The sequence below is a fragment of the Miscanthus floridulus genome, chromosome 11 (assembly GCF_019320115.1).
Source record: "Miscanthus floridulus cultivar M001 chromosome 11, ASM1932011v1, whole genome shotgun sequence".
NCBI classification, from domain to species: Eukaryota; Viridiplantae; Streptophyta; class Magnoliopsida; order Poales; family Poaceae; genus Miscanthus; species Miscanthus floridulus.
Genome location: NC_089590.1, coordinates 56,091,969 through 56,107,521, shown reverse-complemented (window position 1 = coordinate 56,107,521; position 15,553 = coordinate 56,091,969). Strand labels below are relative to the sequence as shown.

Below are 15,553 nucleotides of genomic sequence, written 5' to 3'. Positions count from 1 at the left end.
TTCTGGACGCATGTTGCAAGTGTGTTTATCTGGATGTTGCATATGTTTCACACATACGTTGCATGTGTTTTATTTGGATGTTTGCGTATGGTTGCAATGGTTTTTAAGTGTTTTTCAGGTGTTTTTTCAAGTGTTTCAGAAGCATGTTTCAAGTGTTTGAACTGCCTTCAGACGTACGTTGCAACTGTTGTATTTAGATGCTTTAAAAGTAGATCGGGTGTTACATCTCTCCTCTCTACCTTCTGCTGGATCGTCTCTCCCGAATCAGAGGCGTCGCGCGTCCTTCCCCTCTTGTCGCTCGGACAGTGCATGGCCTGTGTGAAGTGTGAAACGGAGGCGTCCGGACTCTAGCACTTCGGTTCATTCATGCACTGCTAGACTGGTAATGAACTTCCCTTTCGGCTGTCTGCTTTTGCAGATGAATTATCTGTCAACATGTAATGATTCTAGTCCTACCTAGTAAGTTCCTGCAGCCGGGATTCATCATTCGTTCATTCAGGAGCAGGATTCTCGCAGCACAAAAAGTATACGCTTACTTCCGTGACAGCGCCACAAGAATGTGGCCTCGTGAGTCATGAAAATAACTCTTGAATCTTTTATGCAATAGTATTCCATCTCCACTCCAGTTCTCTCCACCCATGCACCCCAATTAATAAGTCGCAAGCACAATCTAAGCTTTGCATCTATCCAAATCCAACCAAACCTAGCATGCCATGGCAATTACTAAAGTCCACACACCACACTTGGCACTTGCAAGTGCAAGTAGCTACACTGACACACTAACTCAGCTGAAGTAGTAGCAGACTAGCGGTATCTCTCACATGGAGTAGAGTGGTACATAGCACTTGTTAATGGCAGTCGGTCAGCGATCAGGAGCAGCAGATCACACCACACCATACATACTTTGATTAAGCCGCCAGCATAAGGCTTTTAGAAATATTAATAAAACTAATCAGCTGATTAGTACTGCGTAGGAGTGTATCTGTTAAGAGAAGCCTGACCAGCTGATGGCGCGATTGATTGATTAGCTCTACTAAGCACTAGTAAGGAAGCAGTAGCGAGACAGGCGGCAGGCCATGCCAGGCCCGCCTACACCTTGATGAAAGGCCGGTATGGGCTCTGCGCGGTCTGGGCCGCGAGCGTGGCCCGGAGCTTCATGTCCTTGAGGGCAGGGTCCTCGAGGAGCAGCACTTTGTCCATGTCCCTCACGCCGACCATTTGGAGGTGGTCGCCGTCCTCCCTCTCCTTGCCACTGAACAGCAGCCTCTGCTCCCGTGGCTCAAGCCCCGTCACCATGGACAGCACCGCCTTCAGCTCCTCTGCAACAATTTCGCACGGACACGCGTTAGATTAGATCTTCAGCACAACGCAATTTTGCTTTGTGTTTTTTTTTCTGAAGTGTAAATGAAATAATTGTTTTTTAAAAATAGCAAACGCAGTTGTCCACAGATTAGGAATGAAGGTTCGTTCCACACAGGTCCCTTGTCTGAATGATCATGTGCTGGCAATGGCGAGCCAAGTAGCTAGGCAGACACGCCGTTGATAAATAAATTGTGTGCAGGGATGCCCATGTCACTGTTTAATAAATTGTGTCTCACTTTCTATGCATGAACAAATCTGTTACCTAGTGCCATAACTAGTGATTTTGTGCAGTTGTTGAGTGTGACTTGGGTGAGAACACACTCATCAGTCATTTTAGCGCTGAGATGTAGGTGACTTCGCTAGTGGACACATCACATGCCAATGGGCAGAAATGCAAGTGCCAACAGTGCCACGATGGCAGGATCTGGCTATGTAAACTGGGCGACAGGTGAGCCGTCAACTGGCATGGGCCTGTTTAGTCCTTGTCAAAGTTGATTCTTAATACTTTCAGTTTCAGTATTATTACTAGTATCCAACAGGGGCCAAACTGCACATTTTTTTGTCGGTGTGTGTTGGATAAGAAAGTCCACTCCAGCCCACTTGTATATATTGCTAACAGAAGATAAGACATTTTTTTGAGGGACTGATTAAGTAACTTCGCAAAACATTAAAACATGTCTTGAAGGAAATTAATGTACATGCGTATGCGTCATCACAGAACATTAGATATTAGTAAACAAACAAAATTTACCTTCCTGCAGTGACACCTTCCTCACCAATCTCCCAGCACACCATAGGCTTAGAAAATGCACATGGGTTTGAGAAGGTACCAAGCTAGAAGAGTCCCAGATTTGAAAACAACCAATAGATATTTGGTAATGTCATTTGCATACCCACTGTTAAATGGTAAACTCTTTTAAGTTGACGTGAGCAAAATAATGAACCTAAGATTAAAAAACAACTACTTTGCAACCTGAAATTAGGTATCTTCATTTCAACAAAATGCAATTATTGCCAATTCAATTATAGCATCTTGTATGAACCTTGCACATGGATGAACATGGTACCTGCACTCACCAATGCAAAGTGATTTGAGGCCCTAAACAAAGGCAGCAATGCCATCTCTAGTAACTTAAATGGAAAAAAAAGGTGCATATATTTGACAAAGTTTTAGCTCAATGTGGATGATACAAACTATTAACTGTTCAGTGCTTTTATTGTTCGAGAACGGCGTTTATACTCCACGTATCTCTTCCTTTTCTTGCTTGCACCAGATATCAGTTTGACATTAGTGTCTGCAATTTTAGGGCCTCAATTAATAATATGGAGGTTCAAGGTTTTTCAGTCTGCTAAAATTGTTCATAAATATTAAGATATAATGTAAAACCATGGAAACGAAGAAGCATTTCACAATTAAGCCCTTTTACTGTACAGACACTATTGGCTTACACTTTTCATATCACCACTAATACCACAGGTAGAGCAAAGATGCAGTACCTGATTTTGACAATGGTGCCTAATGCATCCATGTAGACATGAACAACTAACAGGCACTCAAAAATATTGTTTGGAAAAGCATCTTACCAATAATAGTGCAGAATGCCCAAGCCGACAACCTTGATTTGAAGAAAGACCTCTGGATTTCCCAATGAGCTTCTTGCTGTCCCAAGCTGAAAGAGCAACAAAGTCATCAACCCTCCAAAAAAGTAAGAAAACACTAAAATCGACAAAAACGTGTAAGGGAAACATGAAACTAACATCGCATTACCACACCCAAATCAAACTCTAATTAGAGTGAAAGACAACCAAGCAACAAACACCAGAGCTAACAGTGTGTATCCTTAAATTGGTAAGGTCATCAACCTTTTAAAATGTTATCATTAGAACAGGAGCCCCAAAAACACATTAGAATCAGTCTCCACAAAGCCACAGGGCAACGCATAGCCCAATCTCATGAATCAAACTCAAAGCTGTAGGAATAGCTAAAATTTGCATCTATTTTGCCATCCCACAGCTTGGAGTTTTATTCCTATATAAGCTGTAATGAGCAGATTAAAGCCTATTGGGAACTCTTGATACTACCACACCAGATTAAAACTACACACACCCTTCCTTCCCAAGCTTCCTGGCACATAAAGATAGTAATTATGGTAAAGTAGAAAGGATTTTGGAATTCCACCTGTTCAAGCGTATACATTGGTCCAGCTGCTTGCTCCACATACTTCCAACTGTGCAGTACAGTAATTAAGCTTCATATACACATGCTGCAATAGGTGGTATCAAATTGGGTCAAATTAAATTTGGCACTACAGGAGCCACTGAAGGTATTGTTCACTTGCCTCGCCATGAAGCTGGCTATGGTTTGCTCTGGTCAGATGGTTAAATGAGCATTTCCTTCTTTTGCGTACTATCACCATGTGACAGATAAAATTCAATCTTGACTTGCAATACATGTTGATTAATAGAAGGCTAAAACAATATACATAATGAGAGGCAGCCACATATATTGTTGATTTGCTATGGACAACCTAGCACTTAGTTCATACAAATGCACAACTGTGGTACATCAGAATATATGAAGGATCCAGTAAAAACAAAAAAAAAAATGTACAGCTTGGTGTTTTGGTTGAAGGCTTCATTTTTAATCATTTTAAGAAGATTACTGCAATATGAATCATGGCAATTGCACAATTTCTCTATGTGTTCCATATCTGCATCCTAATTCTATTCCTACAAAGCAAATAACCTCATAGGGCTAGCCTTCTGATGCATACATTGGTTAGTGTGCAATGGCACCATAGATGCAGACAACAAAATCTTCTTTTTAAAAAAAATTCTATAGCACTATCCTTTAAATGAGGAATTAACTATCAATCAAAGGATGCTAGAGTACTCTAATAATTTCAGAGGTAACAATGCCATTTTTCTGCTGCTCAATAGACCCAGAAGTCCAGAACATTCGTCGCTGTACATTATTTCTCTTCCTTCCTTCGACAAATATTAGTTGAAGATATTAGTGCCTGGAATTTTAGGTTCTTAATTAATAATATGGAGTCTGAGGATTTCGTGGACTGCCACAAATGCTCTATAAACATCAAGAAATACTGTAAAGCACTTTTTTTTACATATTTTCCATGCCACAGGCAGAGCAAACATGCCAACATGTGGTACCTGATTGGCTAATTGTTTGACGGTGGTGCGTACAGCCTAGTGCATCCATATAGGCATTTCATAGAACATCTTCAAGGCACCTCGCCAACATTCAACCTGCAGAGCACATATTGGTAGCTGTCAAATGCATTCAGGGCAGATAGGGTCGGGATGGGGCTGGAGCAGGGGCGCCCCTGGCCGTGGACACGCCATCAACATCCTCCACCTCACCTGCCCGAAAGTAGAATGGGAGATTTTTTGGTGTGTGCCAAGGAGGACCTAAACGCACGTGCGGCTCAAGAGAGGAAAATGGGAGGATAATGCAGCAGCGCCTACCTGCGGCGCCGACGTCGCGGACGGGAGGGTGGGTAGCGGCGGTAGTCGCAGGGCGTCGTGAGACTGAGAGCCGGTGGCGAGCGCGGCCTGCACGCAGCCGTGGCCCACAGGCGCTGCTAAACGCCCCTACCGCGGCACGCACCCTCCGAAACGCGTGCGCGCGAGTCGTCAAACCGTCGCCGCGCGTTGTGTGAGCGAAAACCCGCCACCCCCCCCCCCCCCCCCCCCCCCCCTCCGACCACCGCTGAGGATATCTCCGGCAACAAGATTCATCCTTTGGGTAGCGTTTGAAAGTGTATTCGGTCCCTATGTGAATTTTGGTATACTGAGGGACTAATATGATCTTAATGAGATATGTCGCAGCTATTAGTCCCATGAAAGATTCAAATAGTTGATAAAGATAAAATGGTATCCCTCAATTCTTAAAGTTGTAAAGGCGGTCGAACTCAAAATGCTCTCCAAAGTTTTATTTTGGTTTTGAGTTTAGGATCCGCCACACTATAAAGAGGGATGCAAACTTAGTTGGTCTGAGAAAGATAGAGTGCTCAAGCATAAAAATAAAATTAAAAGAGAGACACTCTAACACTCCACGAGCACATAGAATATTTTTCTGTGACTGTCGGTGTCGGAAGTCCTGACGTAAGCCGGAACTCTCAACCGTCGGAAGTCACGACTCATGCCGGAAGTCCTGGCACCCAGTCACTTAGCCTGCGCGGTGACTGTGGGCGTTGGAAGTCCCCGACGTGAGTCGAAACTCCCGACAGTCGGAAGTCCCGACCCAAGTCGGAAGTCCCGACACCTGTGGTTCTGCTGGCCGGTTGTCTGCGCCCGTCGGAAGTCCCGACCCATGTCGGGAGTCCCAACACCTGAAGCGGTGCTGGCTGGTTGTCTAATTGCGCACGTCAGAAGTCTCGACGTACGTCGGAAGTTCCGATCGTCGGAAGTCTCGACGTTTGTCGGGAGTTCCGACATTGACTTGCACGCGCAGACTTCTGGCCCTGTGTGAACAGTGGTTTCTGTTAACGTCGGAAGTCCCGAGATCTGCGTCCGAACTTTCGACATAGATCTAAACGGTTAGATTTCAACTAAGATTATAAATAGCCCTCTCTTCACTTCTAACCATTACGGACTCATTCACAGCTGACCTAACTTCGTCCCAACAGCTCCCAAGCAAGAAAGGCACCCCTCTCCTCTCTCCTTTGCTCTAATCTTCGATTCCCTTAGGGTTTTGAGTGAAAGAAAAGTGAATTAAGTGAGAGAATCACTTTGATAAGCTTGAGCACTTGATTTCTTCGTCAAGCCGGTTGGTTTTGCGTCTATTACTCTTGGGGCTTTACCCCTAGCCGGCTAGGCGCTTCCTAAGAGCTTCCATCTTGTGGAAGAGCCTTGTGAAGTTTGTATTACCCTTTGATTTTTTTAGTGGAAAGCTCAAGTGACCTTTGTGGTTGCTTTGAGAGAGGCAAGGAGGTGGAATAGACTCCGGCCTTTGTGGTCACCTCAACAACGAGGACGTAGGAGCTCCTTTGTGGGGTTGCCGAACCTCGGGATAAATCCTTGTGTCTCGTGTGCTTGTTGTTGTTATTGCTAGAGATTACTTGTATTTGTTTGTCTATCGCTCTCTTTAACTTCATTTTAGGGTTTGGACTCGATCTACGGTTTGAAGGCTTTACAGCGTCAAAGGAGTGACCCAACCTCTTCACCAAACCACAAGGAAGTGGGGTTATAAGATTATTTATCCGCAAAGTTAAATTTGACACTGCTTTTGTAGTTCACGTAGGCGTCGGGACTGCTGATGTTTGTGCCGGAACTTCTGACGATGTCAGGAGTTCCGACCCAAACACCGGGACTTCTGACATTGACTGACAAATTTGAACTTAGCATTTGCAGTTATTTTTTAGATACGCCTATTCACCCCCCTCCAGGCATTGTTAGATCCTTTCAATTGGTATCAGAGAAAGATCTTCTTTTAGCGCTTCACCGCGTAAGAAGAAACAATGTCGGAGTCCGACAAGATGCAAGCCGTTGCCGCCGAGATGGCCAAGAAAATAGCTGAAGAGTTGATGGCTGCTCAAGTCAAGCTCTTTCAAGATGAAATGAAAAAAATGCAAGATGAGATGAGCAAGATGAAGGAAGAATTAAGCAAGAAGGTTATGATGCAATAAGTGGCAAGAATGATACAACAAGTAACAAGAATGAAGCAAACAAAGATGCCGCTAGTGATATTGGAGCCGTTGAGCATGCTCATGGAAAGGAAATATATTCAAACATGAGTTTTGACTATGGACAACTCATAAAAGGTTCAACACTACATACTCCATCCGTCAACATTGGCAAGCCACCTCACTTTGATGGAACAAGATACATCGATTGATCTTACAAGATAAAGATGCATCTTATTGCCGCAAGACTTTGGAAAGTTATGGATGTTGGTGTGATGATTCCTACCGATAGAGAGATAACTCTGGAAGAAGTGCACAACCTCTATCAAAATACACAAGCCGTAGCATTGCTTGTGTCAAGCCTAGCTCCGGATGAGTTTAGAAAAGTGAATGGAATGGAAAGTGCAAAACAAATTTGGGATACTTTAAAAGTGTCATTTGAAGGAGATAGAAGTGTGAGAAAAAGCAACATTGAGTTACTTCATGGTGAATTGAAAAGATTTGTGTTCTTGCAAAATAAAACAACACAATCCATGTTTGATAGGCTCATGGCATTGGTCAATCACATAAGAGCTCTTGGAAGCACCGAGTGGGATGACAACAAGGTGCTAGAAAGATATTGAGAACCTATAGAGCCAAGAACAACATGCTAGTATCAGTGATCATGGAAAGGCCCGGTTATGATGAGATGACACTCCAAGAAGTTCTTTCAAAACTAAAGCATCATGAGTGTCTAGATGAAGATGCAATCAATGCTCATAATTAAAATTCTAATGCAATGGGATACAACAAGAGTGCAGCCCTTAAAGCAACTCAACAACATGAAGGTCAAGGTTTAAGTCAATAGAAGAAGAAGAAAGTGAAGGATGATTCCTCAGGTGAAGAAGAAGATTCCGATGCGGAGGTTGCATTTGTGATTAAAAATCTTAGAAAGTTTATGAAGAAGAAGAGCAACCACAAGACCTATGGTGGTGGAAAGAAAAGGTTCAAAAAGAGATTTTGCTATGGATATGGTCAAACCGATCACTTCATAGCCGATTGTCCTAATGAGAAGAAGAAGCACAAGCATGACAAGGATGAAGACAAGAAGAACAAAGACAAGAAGAGAGGTGAAGCTCATCTTGAGGAAGAATGGGAGTCAAATGATAGTGACTCAAGTGATGATGAGAAGAAGAAGGGAGCCACAAACATCGCCATCCACCACTCTTCTTCACCGACCATGATCTTTTCCGACTCAACTTCACCACCAAAACTCTTTCCCAACCTATCTTCACCACCGAAGCTCTTCTCCAACCTCATCGACAATGACTACTACACTCCAACTTGCCTCATGACAAAAGGGGAGAAGATACATGCTACACCCGATCCCTCTAGTGATGAATATGATAGTTGTAATGAGAACATAGAAGAGATTGAAGCAACCATGATAAAGAAATTTGATAAAAAGGCCTTCACTAAAATAAAAATACTAATGAAGAAATTAGAGAAGAGGGATAGATGCTTAGAGTTGTAAGGAGATATAATCTCGCAAGAGAGAGAGAAAAACCTTACACTTGAAGCATCTATCACCGAGGAAAAGATGAAGGTTGAGAAGTTAACCGTAGATTTGTCTTTAGCCAATGACTCAATTGGGAAATTGACTAAGGAACATTCCACGATTAATGATCAAATAGCTAGCCTCAAGAATGAGAAGAGTATAGCTCAAGGAAGCCTCAAACGCTTGGAAGAAAAATACCAAAATCTTGAGCTAAACTATAGTACTCTTTGGGCTAGCACTTCAACTTCTCTTAAGGCAACCGAAGACTCTAATGTCTCCACTAGTAATGGTTGTGAAAGATGCTATAAAATTAATGTGAATGCATATACAACTAACCTTGTTGAGTTAGAAAAGAAAGACAAGGAGATTCATAGGTTGAAGATGATCTTGAAGAATGGGTGCAAGTGTTAAGAGTAATCCAACAAAACTATATACAAGTCATCAAGACACCCATCAATCAAGGAAGGCATTGGCTACAATAGGTATGATGGAAAGGCCAATGGAAGGAACATGATCAACAGTGTGCCTTGTGTGAAGTTCAACAAGGGCGTTGCTCTTGATGAGCTTATATTCAAGGCCAACAACAAGGTCTACATTCTAAAGATCCAACCTACAAGTGACAAGACAATCAAGACGAAGCAATCCGAGTCCCCCAAGCCACAAGCACCACTTCCACGGTGCTATGCTAGTGACTATATGTGTTATTAGGGCAAGGATGGCAAGATTGTGGTCAAGTATGTTGGTGCCCAAAAGAGAAAGGAAACTATAAGGAGTGTTTGGGTGCCCAAGTTTTATGTGACTAACCCCCTAGGACCCAAATCTTTTTAGGTACCTAAAATGAAAGCTTGATTTATCTTTGTAGGAATATTCCTCTGGTGGAAAAGTTAGGTGTTGGATAGTGGATGCACCAATCATATGATCGGAGAGAAGGACATGTTCACATCATTCCAACCAAGTCATGATCAAAGTGGAAATATTGTGTTTGGTGAAATGAAAAAGGAGAAGTCCTCGGTTTGGGTAAAATTGCTATATCAAATGATAATTCTATTTCTAATGTTTTACTTGTGAATTCATTGAGATATAATTTGTTGTCCGTCTCACAACTTTGTGAGATGGGTTACAATTGTCTCTTTACGGATAAGGATGTGGAAGTCTATAGAAGGGAGGATTCCTCTATTGCATTTATGGGTCATTTAAAAGGAAAACTCTATCTAGTTGATTTGATATCAAATAGAGTAAATCTCAAGACTTGTTTAACGGAAAAAATTAGCATGGGTTGGTTATGGCATAGCCGACTTGCCCATGTTGGGATGAGAAACTTGGCCAAACTTCAAAAGGGCGAATACATCCTTAGACTAACAAATGTTTCTTTTGAGAAAGATAGGATTTGTAGCGCATGCCAGGCGGGGAAACAGGTTGGAGCTAAACATCCCGTCAAGAATGTTATGGCAACCGAAAGGCCATTGAAGTTGCTTTACATGAACATATTTGGACCCGTCGCTTATATAAGCCTTGGTGGTAACAAATATGGTTTTGTAATTGTTGATGATTATTCTTGTTTCACTTGGGTATTATTTTTGCGTAAAAAGAGTGAAGTCCAAGGTATCTTCAAGAAGTTTGCAAGAAGAACCCAAAATGAGTTTGATGTCAAAATCAAGAGAGTTAGAAGCGACAATGGGACGGAGTTCAAGAACACCAACATTGAAGAGTTTCTTGATAAAGAAGGAATCGAGCATGAGTTTTTGGTTCCATACACTCCACAACAAAATGGTGTTGTGGAGAGGAAGAACCGAACGCTCATAGAAGCCGCAAGAGCAATGTTGGATGAGTACAAGACTCCAACCAACTATTGGGAGGAAGCGGTCAACACGGCATGTCATGCCATCAACCGCTTATATCTTCACAAGAAAAGAGAAAAGGCCGCCTACGAACTTCTAACCGGTAAAAAGCCTAAGGTGCACTACTTTAGAGTTTTTGGATCCAAGTGTTTCATACTTAAACAAGAAATCCAAAAGCTCTAAGTTTGCACCAAAGGTTGATGAAGGTTTCATGCTTGGTTATGGTACTAACGAACATGTATATCGTGTTTTCAATAAAACCACCGGTTTGATTGAAATCATGGTAGACGTGACTTTTGATGAAGCCGACGACTATCAAAAGGAGCAAGTCAATGTTGAGATCGTAGGTAATGAAGAAGCTACACACAAAGCAATCAAGAAGCTTGCCATTGGTGAAGTAAAGCCCGTCAAAGACGAAGATAAAGACCATGTTGTGCATGATGATCTTGATCCAACCATTCATCATGTTTCATCCAATGAACATGGTGAAGCTTCCGCAACAAGAAATAATCATGATGGGAGATCAAATGAAGCACATGGTTATTCTCACGAAGATGGTGTCAACAATGAGCAAGCTCAATCTCAACTCAATAATGAAGAAAGAAGTGAAGTCGATCCTCTAGGAGCTCATGATTGTGATCCTCCAATCGATCATGACCATGATGATGACGATGATGGCCCCATCCAAAGATCAACTCAAGTGCCACATCCTAGAGTGCATCAATCCATTCAACGGGATCATCCCGTTGATAACATATTAGGGAGCATTCGATGAGAAGTAACTACACGTTCCTGTTTAGCAAGTTTTTGTGAACATTACTCGTTTGTTTCTCCTTTGGAACCTCGTAGGGTGGAAGAGGCACTTGATGATCTAGATTAGATGATAGCCATGCAAGAGGAGTTGAACAACTTCACTCGGAATAAAGTCTGGTCTTTGGTGGAAAGGCCCAAGCAAAATGTGATTGGAACCAAGTGGGTCTTCCGCAACAAGCAAGATGAGCATGGCGTGGTAACAAGGAACAAGGCAAGGTTGGTAGCTCAAGGATTCACTTAAATTGAAGGCTTGGATTTTAGGGAGACCTATGCACCGGTGGCTAGGCTAGAATCAATTCGCATTCTACTTGCCTATGCCGCTCATCATGATTTCAAGCTATATCAAATGGACGTGAAGAGTGCATTTCTCAATGGCCCCCTATCCGAGTTGGTGTATGTAGAGCAACCACCGGGCTTTGAAGACCCCAAGTATCCAAACCACGTCTACAAGCTCGATAAGGTGCTCTATGGGCTCAAACAAGCCCTTAGAGCTTGGTATGATTGTTTGAAGGATTTCCTACTCAAACAAGGTTTTGAGATAGGAAAGGCCGATGCTACTTTGTTTACTCGCAAAGTCAATAATGATATCTTTGTTTGCCAAATATATGTCAATGACATAATATTTGGTAGTACTAATGTGGCTTTTTATGAGGAATTTTGTAGGATTATGACAAATAGGTTCAAGATGTCCATGATGGGAGAGTTGAAGTTCTTCCTTAGATTTCAAATCAAGCAACTCAAGGATGGCACGTTCATAAGTTAAACCAAGTACACCAACGGCATGTTGAACAAGTTTAACTTGGACAAGGGCAAGTCCATCAAGACACCCATGCCAACCAATGGACATCTTGATCTTGATCAAGGAGGAAAGGACGTCGATCAAAAGGTATATCACTCCATGATTGGATCACTTCTTTACCTTTATGCATCTAGGCCTGATATTATGCTTAGCGTGTGCATGTATGCAAGATTTCAAGCTAATCCGAAAGAATATCATTTGATGGCTATTAAGAGAATTTTTCGGTATTTAGTGCACACTCCTAATCTTGGCTTATGGTATCCTAAGGGCTTCACTTTTGAGTTACGTAGTTATTCTGATTCGGATTATGCCGGTTGCAAAGTAACCCGAAAGAGTAATACCGGGACTTGCCAATTTATTGGTCGATCCTTGGTGTCTTGGAGCTCTAAGAAGCAAAATTCCATTGTTTTGTCCACCGCTGAAGCCGAGTATGTGGTGGCCGGTGCTTGCTGTGCCCAACTACTTTGGATGAAGCAAACCTTAAAGGACTTTAGATGTGAGTTAACCAAGATTCCACTTTTGTGTGACAACGAGAGTGACATTAAGTTGGCAAACAACCCTGTAAACCACTCTTGAACAAAGCACATAGACATCCGGCATTATTTTTTGAGAGACCACAAAGTCAAAGGAGATATCGCCATTCACCATGTGAGCACTGAAAAACAATTAGCCGATATCTTCACAAAGCCCTTAAATGAGTCAAGATTTTGTGCTTTGAGGAGTGAACTAAATATCATTGATTCTCGTAACGTGGCTTGATCCCTTGCACACACATTTTGTTTGATCTAGTTAGGAGAAAAGAATTAAGAAAATATTGTGTGACACTTTCAAAATCTATTTTATAATTTTTATGGGTGACTATTGCTTTGTGCTGGTTGAATAAAATCTAGTCACTTGTGAAAATGTTAGTGTCCGTCATATTTTTGCCCCACATGGTAGAGTGAGTGCAGGTTGAGGTATTTTTCAGTTTCCCTGCGTCGAAAGTCCCGACGTAGGTCGGAACTCCCGACGGCCAGAAGTCACGGCTCGCGTCGGAACTCCCGACCACCGAAAGTCCCGACGTACGCCGAGAGTCCCGACACAGATCTGAGTTTTTGACCGTGCCGCATCGTTTCACCTATTCATTTATAACCAGCCCGGTTCCTTTTACTGCGGTTACTCTCTCCATCCCCGCACTCCCATCGCCATCCCTCTCCTCATGCCTCCCTAGCCCTTCCATGTGCCGCCCCCGCCCTTCCTCGCTCCTCCTCGCGCTGTCATGTCCTGTCTGTGGCTCTGGCCTATTGGAGGTTCCGGCTACCCTCCCTTCTGGTTGCATTGTTCGGGAGTCCTGCTGGCTCTTCCGACCACCGCCCATGCTTCGATCTCCTTCCTCAGCTCAGTGGTGTGGTGGGGATTCTGTTCGTGGTGGTGCTAGGGATCATCGATTTGTTCGTGGACTACGATTTCGTCTTTCTCCATCTCCTCTTTCCTCAATTCAAGGTACTACTGTGGCACCCTAACCCTAATGAATGTACCTTGCGATTTGCCTCTGTTCTTTCTTCCTCTCTACTCCTCTATCCTCCTTGTATGAATGTGTGTCATGATTTAAAGCCCCATGAATGGGATGGTCACCATGTGCGTTGGAGGTCCTGGCAGCCGTCGGAGGTTCCGCCCATCGGAACTCCTGACGCTAGGTCAGAACTCTCGGCTGTCAGAAGTCCCAACTACAGCCAGAACTCCTGACCCTAGGGTGACCACTCCATTCATGTTTCTTCAATTCTCAATGTCCGTTCATGTCTCATTGTCTTGTTTCTTAGTTCCACTTCGTATTCTTCGCAGTCATGGACGGTGGCAGTCCGTCACATCATAAGGAGAAGCGATCCAAGAAGAATTAGGACCGTGCCGCTGTCCCCAAGCCGTCTAGCCGCACTAAAGTGGCATATCCTCGTGCTGGTGCTGGAGGTCCCCGTGCTGCTGGTGGTGGTTCCCATACCCATCGCCATGATGATCAAGGATCATTGGCTGCCGCTCCTCCTCCTGCTCTAACCTTTGTTGGGGATGTTCTGATTGTTGATGCCGAAGAAGAAGCTCTTGAGCATGCCAGCCGCACCATTGCTGCTCCACCGACTCGCACCCTGACTCGTGGCCCGGGCTTCGTCTCTGAGCTTGTCCTTTCTGGGTGTTTCGCCGATCATGCGGGAGCCCACCTTGGCTCCTAATCCTACTAGTGGCTGGACTCCTCCTCTACCAGTTGACTACCATCACTTGGTTAGGGACATTAGGTCCATGAGGGGAAGAAACCTTTATGCTGAGGACGGGAAGGATCTACGGCTTAAGTATCGTTTCTGGCACCTATTTCATTATGACTTCTATGATTCCATTCTCTATCTAAAGTTTTTGAAGAAGAGGGAGCCACTGGTCCTTTAGATGAAGTGTATTGATGTATACTCTCTTGGTAAGTAGATGAAGTGCATTGATGCATACTCTCTTGGTAAGTTCAAGGAGCCCGAGCTAGAGCAGATGGTTCATGATATACGCTCAATGGGGCTGTCTTACCTGCTAGAGTTTAGGAAGCATTGGAACAATGAGCTTATTTGTCAGTTTTATGCTTCCTATCATCATGAGCGTGACCCTACCGGTGCTATTGACTTTATCCATTGGACCACTGAAGGCAAGCATTATAAAGTGGATTTCATTACTTTCTCTCGCCTTCTTGGTTTGAGTCAGGCCGACCGCACTGCATCGGAATTGACTGAGTATGAGGATGTCGCTTTGGAGGAGTACCAACATATGTATCTTGATGGACATACAACTGATGGTCATACAGTATATCTGAAGCCTTATTACTATGTCCTTAATAACATTCTGAGACAGATCTTGTATCCGAAGCGAGGTGACTCCACCTTCCGGCGTGATGATTCTCAGAAGGTGCTTCAGCGATTTGGAGATGATTCTCAAAAAATTTCCATCAGCAGATACATTTGGAACAAGATACATGATGCTACTGAGGATCCGGTGAAGCATCTTCCCTATGCACCATACATTATGCATGTGATTGAGCAAGTGTCCGGCATTCGGTTTCCCATAGACACTCAGCACAATCTCCTAAAGATATCTAACAAGACATCCATCTCTGCTGCAAGAGAACTGAGGGAGCCACAGCAAAAGGGAAAGGTGTCTTGGGTTCTCGCTCTCACCGTGGTGCTTCACCATCTGCTGTTGCTCGCTCTTCTAGTGCCGAGCCCCTCTCTTCTTCCTCCTCTGGTAAGAAGCCAAACAAATTCAAGTTCCTCTTGACATACATGTTTGGACAGTGTTGTGCTAGTGCTCAACGTGAGCATGATATGGAAGAGAGGCTCTATCGGTTGGAACAGCACGCTGGCATTGTGCCTTCTCCTCCACCGCCGTTTGTGCCTCCCCGTGATCTGTTGGCGCTATATGATAAGGCTTGTGCGGCATATGAAAATGATGTGACTTCTCGCCCTCATGGCAAGGGAAAGGCGACGGAAGAAGATGAGGAATACATAGAGGAGGATGATGATGAAGACGACGATGGTGGTGAGGATGGTGACCAAGA

General features: G+C 43.6%; 1 long non-coding RNA gene and 1 pseudogene across 2 annotated transcripts; both read right to left on the bottom strand.

The window, feature by feature from the left end:
• Positions 1-622: 622 nt before the first annotated feature.
• Positions 623-15,553, bottom strand: part of LOC136493238 (BAG family molecular chaperone regulator 1-like) — a 31,247-nt pseudogene continuing 16,316 nt past the window's right edge.
• Positions 2,268-5,048, bottom strand: LOC136493239 (uncharacterized). Of its 2 annotated transcripts, none has more exons than XR_010768319.1 (6): positions 4,849-5,048; positions 4,534-4,629; positions 3,702-3,769; positions 3,542-3,626; positions 2,947-3,032; positions 2,268-2,657 (listed from the first exon to the last, which is right to left on the bottom strand). It is a non-coding gene; the product is annotated as an uncharacterized lncRNA (long non-coding RNA). The 2 variants fall into 2 exon arrangements; XR_010768320.1 differs by having other exon boundaries at positions 2,268-2,429.